Raw genomic sequence first — 6,319 nt, 5'->3', positions numbered from 1 at the left:
ATGGGTGAGTATTGCTTGCAGGTTATAGTTTTGGAATCCCAAGTTCAACATTCCAGTGTAGGGGAGCTTAGTGGTTAAATAAATTTAAAAGGTTTAAATGATGAGCTCTCAATCCATGTACATGCTGGAAAGTGGCATCTAAAATTTGATAGTCTATATGATGGAGCTTGCTAATGCTTGTCCTTATTGGTAGGACAGTATAAAAATTGATCCATCATACTCAGTTAAACAACTTGCACATCTGGAAAAAGCTTGTTCAACTTTACTCAGCCGCTCAGGTTTGCCCCTCTCTACTGAAAGGTCGCAGATCTTGCATTTCATACGTTAAAAGGCAGCCCTCTGCACATTAATGAGCTGAAAACAAGGGGTTCAAATTAAGCCAAATTATACAGTAGGTTTAAGTGTTAATATTTAATGGACAGTTCTGGTAAAACTAGTATGTGGGTCCCCATTGTAATACTGGAGGTAGAAAACTAGTGAGGCCTTCCTGGATTATGTATGAAGTATTTAAAGGAGAAGCAGACTGGTTTTAATTCGGGGTATAATGAACCAATGTGAGCAGCTGAGGTGCAGCTAGGTGTATGTGCACTAAGGAGGAAGCATTAATTCCATCAGCATAAAATTGGCTGTTACGTAGAGTAAATGGAGAAACTAAATGGAAAGTGGCTTAAACAGAAGGGAGAGTCTAGTACTAAATAGTCTAGAAATGCAGCTCTTCAAGGAACATTTTATTCTTGATTAGTTTACAGCTTTGACTCGCTGCAATTTAGTCTGAGTGATTGTGCCCAGTTAAACTTGCACTGTAGATTATCATTGTAGATGGCTTAAATGTAAAGGAATGATTATGGAATCACCTTTGCCATGCTTATCTTAAAGGGGAAGTAAATGGTTAAACCCACCTGTTAATTTTTTTTTTCCCTCCTGTGTCATGATTTCTCAAAGTAACCTAATAGAAAGAGTCCGGTCCCAGAACCTATTTTGTTCTACCGTGATTCTGCTGTAAGATGTAACCTTTTTTTTTATTCCTTTTACATAACATCTGTTTTCTAGTGGATAAGACTGCCATGCTTTGGAATTGTTAGAGATACTGTATGCAAAGATAGCTGTACTGTTGTCCACCTCAGAAGCAGTATAGTCTGTTATAGCTTAGGTTGTTTTCGACCGAGTTAATGGAACATCTGTTAGAAATAATTGCTGAAATAAGTGCTGTCACTGGGCCTCCCCTTTTCTTGAGGATTTGAGCTTTTAGCAAAGTTCCACAATTAATATGGCTGATACTGTGCACAGTGCATAAATCATCCAACCTAATTCTTAAACATTAGGATTCCTAAAAAGGTAATGTGAGGTTATGTACTGAATGTTCTTAGCCTGCTTGCCACATTATGCTATCCAGAGATAAACTGTGAGAGGATCTTATTACTTGTTGCACTAAAAAGGACTTTCTTCTCATTGGTGAGTGCTGAGAGCAGATTTTCCAAATTGAAGAATGTAGAGGTGATTTGCTTTTAATTTCAGGAAGGCACTGCAGGCTGTAATCAGATAATCTGTTTTGTTGAAGACCATTTTTGGTGATCACAAAGATAAGAATGCTCTAATTAAATGATCTTAATTTTTAAATGAAGATTAAGCACAAGACTGTGTAGCCATTTAATCAAGTGGTGTGCCTGTGTGGTTTTAATGGTGTTAGATATGCCTAATAGGCATTGCTTAAAGTTTAGTGTCTGCCATGTAAGAACATTGGTATGTTCTTTGGAGATCCTTTATATTTTCTAGATGTGTGACTGATGTTACTGTGCTGCCTGTAAATGGAAAAATGTTTAAGTGTTTTGCTGTACATTTGTAAGTTACTGTATTTTTAAAAATATGCCCCTTGACCCTGGTAAATGGTACTACAGTGCCCTATTAAGAATTGAAGTGTATTTTTTTTTTAATCTTGTGGTAATTTTCAAAATTAGGGATGCCACAGTTTTCACGGACAACCCTGTCCTGTATACTTTTCTAATATATAAGTACAGCATCCTATCTACTGTAATACAGTGTATGGGCTGGTATACAATTCCACCCAGCCCTTCACAGAGCCTAGTACCACAATTATGTATTTTAAAACTGTTAAGAGGGCATCCGGCCAGACATTGACCAAGGTGATATGTTGTCAATATTAAAACCTTGAGAATGTTCTTTTTAAATATATCCAGGGATTCCTGGGGCCTATTATGGTTAAAAGGTAGTGCTCGCCCGGGTCTGTCATTGTTCATGTTCTTAGGCCCTATGCTTTGCTCTTTTACTTTGAAGTTCTGTAATTCTCAAAATAGTTTAACAGTACCCTGTCACTGATTGATTTATCCTTTTTTTTTCTTTTTTTGAAGGGTGAGAGGTCTGGAAAGACATGGACAGGGCGAGTAGCAATCACACTTATAGACATTTAGTTACAATTTCTTCTTCACCAAAAGATTCCTTTTATCAGTTGTTTTTAGAACTTTTCTAAAGATTTCCCAAACAGTCATTTACATAAACATCTAATTTATAGCCATTGTGATTTTGTGTGCTTCTTGTGGACCAGCACACTTTACACTAATTAGAAGGAATAACAAAGGCCTTGTTCTCTGGCTCATTTCTGTCAAAACCCATTTCAGAGTTTCACAACAGCTAAATCAGCAGCTCAATTTTATCCTTAAAAGGTCAAGATGCATGCGATTTTTCCCTTATTCTAGCTATAGTAATGCTGCATTGAATTTTAATAACTCCACTGCACAGCACAGAAGAAAACCTTGATTGCTATCCTGGTTTGGTTTAGATGTTTTCTTTTTTTAAAGAAATCGTGTTTTGGCAGAAAGTGTGAACCTTTACTGGTGCATGATGTTCAAATAAATAAGTATTCACTTAGACTATAAGCTGTGCCATTTCCTAACAGGGGCAATTCCCAAAAACTTTTTAAAATCATTTCTTGTACAAGATATCCCAAGCCTGTGTCTGATTGGTGGGGGGGGAAAGGCACATCTACTTCTGCAAGCTTTCATAACACAATATGCAATATAACATTACTTTGTTATAGGGATAGATAATTATCAATACATTTTTTTATCGTGCTGTAAATAGGATAATTGCAGATTGAATGCTAACATTTTATTTCACGTTTCATAAACTTTGAGTCTGAGACGTGTTCCTGGTTTATTACTTATTTTTAATGCTCCAGGTAATTACCCGTTCTTTATAGGTGAGAACAGTAACAACAAATAGATCTCTGACTGTACTTGTATTATTTGTGATTGGGAGGTTCAGAAATAAGTTAATGAAGTACTGTATAAAAAATACTTTAGCTTTCTGAGACATAATCCATCTGTTATAAAACTGAAATGACTATGAAAAGTTTAAACTTTTTATTGTGACAGAGATGCTGGAAAATATTTTCTTTTTACTTTGCAGCATAGAATTAGATAAGAGATTAATTAATCCCCTATACCTCCAAGAACTCCAAAATAGAGATGAAAGTGAAGATTTTTTGCAGAAGTGCCCCCTTTTGGACATTTCACAGCTGATTTGTTAGTTAATTCGACTCCGTTCTAGAAACTAGAAGTGTTACTTGGCAGGCTGTGGTCATGATGCATTTTCCTTCTTTTCAAACTGTCCTCTGATGTCATTCTGTCTTTACCCTTCACACTTTTTATCCACAAAAGCCTGGAGTCATGTCTCACGTATATTTTGAGGACAAGATCAAATACAGGCTTGGGGTTTCGTTGTTTTTCCAGAACCATCTTGTAGCTGCCTACTGTGTTCAGTGGCGCCCTGCCAATGAAATCGTCAGTAAAAAGAAGAGATCCTTTTCTGCTTTGCAGTTTGCCCTGCGCTTTCTTTGTTTAAAAAACACCTTCATAATCATTTAAATCGAAGGATATACTGTACAGTATTCTTGTAGAAATCATAAAAATAACTTTCCTCCCCTCTTAATACAGATATAAGGGGCATCCTAACTCAGTCCCCTAACAGCAGCTGAGAAGATTTCTCAGACAGACAGGAGCATGACTCCACAAAGAACATGCAAACTCCACACCCTGGCCCAACTAGCACCAGGGTCCAGAATGAAACTCACAACCCAAGACCTGAGAGGCATTAGTGCTGAACAGCATGCTACAGTGCAACCCTAAGTGAACTTCATGATGCCAGAAATCCCTCCTTATTAAAACAGTCTGAAAACACTCCTGTTATTTATGATAAAGCATACTCCATGTTCCTCCATGCTGGATAATCCATTGAACATCATACCACTACTGTATGTAGATGTGTTTTGAGAGGGAGATATTGTTTGCCATGGCTAACATCTAACAGTTTAGCACATACATATGCATATCATATCAACGCTTCATGATAAAACTAGCTTCTTTTCCATTCTAAACTTTTTTTTTAAATAGAAACCCAAGTCCCTGGCCAAATTAATGATTAAATACATGATTATGAATTATATATCCTTATCATTCCCGCATGAGCGACTGTTGCATTAACTGTAGGGCTGAAGAGTGTTCACTGGCCTCTTAGACACTGAAACATTCCTGTTCAGCAGAGCGCATACCCCATTCAGAGACTCCTTAAAGCTTTTATTTTCAATGGGGCCAGCTGCCTAATTAAAGTGTCTGATAAAATATTTGTGGTCGTTCTCTGCAAACTGTCAGAGCCAATTTAAATCAACAGGGCTTAATTGAAGTCAGTTGTCTGACGGTATGGAGGAAAGGATTTGCTGCTGAAGATGGCCTAGCTTATACAGTATGTACTGCAAGTGTTTTGTTTTTGTGGGGCTATCACCATGGTGACAGACAAGACCAACCTCACGTACTGTACAATAAAAGCACTACAAGCTTTAGAATGAGGGCCACTCACAGGTACGCAGAACACGCCACAACTTTTTGTTCTGCACGTTAGGCAGTTTAATGCTGGAAAAGGCTTTGGTATAAGGATGGCATACTGGATAACAAACATAGCATCACACCTTTGAAAATCTCCCTATTTTTTCAAGAGAGCGTCCAAACATTGGATTATTTTATATTTTAAAAGTGAAATTGTTTCCATTTTCCCAGGAACTGAAGTCTTTTCTGAACGCACTGTAGGGATGGGAGTAGACACAGCGCAGTTCAGTGAAGGTTTGAAAAGAGGTGTGTTCTGTAACAGAGAGGCCTCCTGGAGATCAGACTGACATTGAGTATTTTTCTCTCCCTATTTGATCTGCATACCATTGTTCATGACCACTTTACTCCAAAACATCTCCCTTTAATTGCCCTAAATGGCATCTAGAAAAGCACACATTTTAGTACATTTCAAGAAAACAGCACTCAGCCAAACTCTCATGTTCATTTGTGAATACAACAGGTTTCTATACAGCAGGTCTGGCCCCAAGAAATTTCTACACACTTAAATCGTAGAAATCTACAACATTCTCAGTAGTGTTCTGTGTTTACATGCAGTCTTTCTCCCTTAAATTCTTTTACAAAGTAAAATGCCCATACATGAATAGTCTTGAAATGTTTCAGAAAACAAAAATGTGACTGAGGAACAATTGATGAAGGTTCTGGATGAGATAAAGGGTCTTACTGTGTAAATAAAGAACCAGCATGTTTATTGAACTCAGTAACACATCCAGTGAAGCAAAATAGGCCAAATACTGTACATACTGTACGATATCAACAGATTCGTCTTGCCTGGTAGGCTGTTACTTGGGAACTTTTGAAACTAACATTTTGGATCCTCGGGCTGAACTTTTTTAAATCACAAACTTAGTTTTGATCTTAATGACTCGCTGACCTAGAAGAATCTATTAGGAACACCACTTAGTATTGTGCAGGATCCTGGGAGAGAAGATGAAGACCCACCTCTCCCCATTTACAAGAACCGAGTGCACGGGTTTACTTCAGAAGAATATTGCGAGACACTGGGTGATTTTCGATCTCACGTGTTTTATAATGGAAAACCTAAGAACTTGGTTTAACTGGACCGTACTGTTCTTTTCTCCTCTGAAAATCTATGTTTCCTACTGCATGTTCCCTTTTACTGTTTCATATTTACTGAACTGCATATGTGCATCTTAAGATTTAAGAGCACAGTTAAAAAAAACATGCTGACAAATCCAACAGAAACAGTAAAAATACAAATAAAAACTAATTTCTGTTAGCATTTTTACAAAGGCCTCATAGCTTGACTTTTTCCCTTATAATCACTAAAATGAATTACGATCCTTTATTCACGATGATACAAAATATTTGGTTGTTTCTGTTTAAGTGCCAGATGTGTGAAAAGCAGAAGCACAGCAAGTTTGGTCTACAATGTGTTTTTATGT

This window comes from Atractosteus spatula, chromosome 7, assembly GCF_055471065.1.
Source record: "Atractosteus spatula isolate fAtrSpa1 chromosome 7, fAtrSpa1.hap1, whole genome shotgun sequence".
Classification (NCBI taxonomy): Eukaryota; Metazoa; Chordata; class Actinopteri; order Semionotiformes; family Lepisosteidae; genus Atractosteus; species Atractosteus spatula.
This window is presented reverse-complemented; position numbering follows the sequence as displayed.